Consider the following 1,462-nt stretch of genomic DNA (forward strand, 5'->3'; position numbering starts at 1 on the left):
AGCCAAAGTAGGACAGAGCATCCTTCATTAACAAAAAGAAAAGGAGTACTTGTGGCACCTTAGAGACTAACAAATTTATTAGAGCATAAGCTTTCGTGAGCTACAGCTCACTTCATCGGATGCATCCGATGAAGTGAGCTGTAGCTCACGAAAGCTTATGCTCTAATAAATTTGTTAGTCTCTAAGGTGCCACAAGTACTCCTTTTCTTTTTGCGAATACAGACTAACACGGCTGCTACTCTGAAACCTTCATTAACAAGATATACTTTCACCATCTTTTCACGAAGGCTTAAAATCAGTGGCACTGGGCAATCACATTTTGCAAGTGTACTTACTCAATTTCTCACGAAGCTGTAAGGTTTTGTCCCCATAAATGATAGGATTGAACATGGGGAGGAGGAGGTAATATGGTCAAGATGATGTGAACATGGGGAGCAACTCCGTGACCAAACCGGTATGTCACAGTGGAGAAGAGGAAGGACGGATAAGACATCTTCATCACACCGATGTGGGCTGTGCAAGTGCTGAAAGATTTCTGGTGGGCTTTCTTAGAGGATACTCTGAGGACAGCCCTGATGAACAGACCATAGGACAGGGCAATAAGTGTCAGGTCTAACATGATGATTACAAATGCTATTACCAAACCGTACATCCTGTTGACTGTGATGTCCCCACACGAAATCTTTGCCACAGCCATGTGGTCACAGTACTTGTGGGGGATAATGCGATTGGCACAGAATGGCAGCCTGCTCAGGAGCAAGGGCAGGGGCAGCATGAAGAGAATAGATCTTATCAAACCCACTAGCCCTAGCTTAGCTATTCGTGCATTGGTGACGACTTGGCATATCTCAGAGGATTACATATGACAACATAGCGATCAAAGGCCACTGTCACAAGGACGGCTGAATGCATGACAGTACCCACATGAAGGAAGAACATCTGGGTGTGACAGCCACCCACAGTAATACCTTTCAAATTGAACCAAAATATGCATATTATCTTTGGCACGATGGAAGTAGATGTGCCGATTTGTGTGAATGGCAGCATGGAGAGCAGCAGGTACATCGGCTTGTGCAGAGTCTGCTCCTTGCCTATAACATAGAGAAGCGTGAAATTTCCCAAAAGGCCCATAATGTAGAAAATAGAAAAAGGGTTGGAAATCCAGATGTGAGCAGCTTTCAGATCAGGGATGCCCATAAGAAAGAATGCTGAAGCATCAAATTGTGTGAGGTTGAAAACTTCTATGAGGTGGTTCATGTGTCGATCAGAGTCAGAAATGATCAAGGTGCCTGTGAAGGTCAGCAAGCGGGTATGTGGGGGGGTGTTACACAATTTATAATAAACTGTATGGCAAATATTTTATACTTATTACCAATCTAGAAAGAGGGCATTGATCAGTGAGGGGACAACATGTGCAGATGGCACAAGATTATTTAGGTCCTAGCCAAGTCCAGAGAAGTCC

At 44.0% G+C, this 1,462-nt stretch overlaps 1 pseudogene; it reads right to left on the reverse strand.

Annotated features, from left to right (window-relative positions):
- Nucleotides 1-312: 312 nt before the first annotated feature.
- On the reverse strand, nt 313-1,257 carry LOC119845416 (annotated as a pseudogene).
- Nucleotides 1,258-1,462: the final 205 nt, after the last annotated feature.

Source organism: Dermochelys coriacea, chromosome 1, assembly GCF_009764565.3.
Source record: "Dermochelys coriacea isolate rDerCor1 chromosome 1, rDerCor1.pri.v4, whole genome shotgun sequence".
In the NCBI taxonomy this organism is placed as follows: domain Eukaryota; kingdom Metazoa; phylum Chordata; order Testudines; family Dermochelyidae; genus Dermochelys; species Dermochelys coriacea.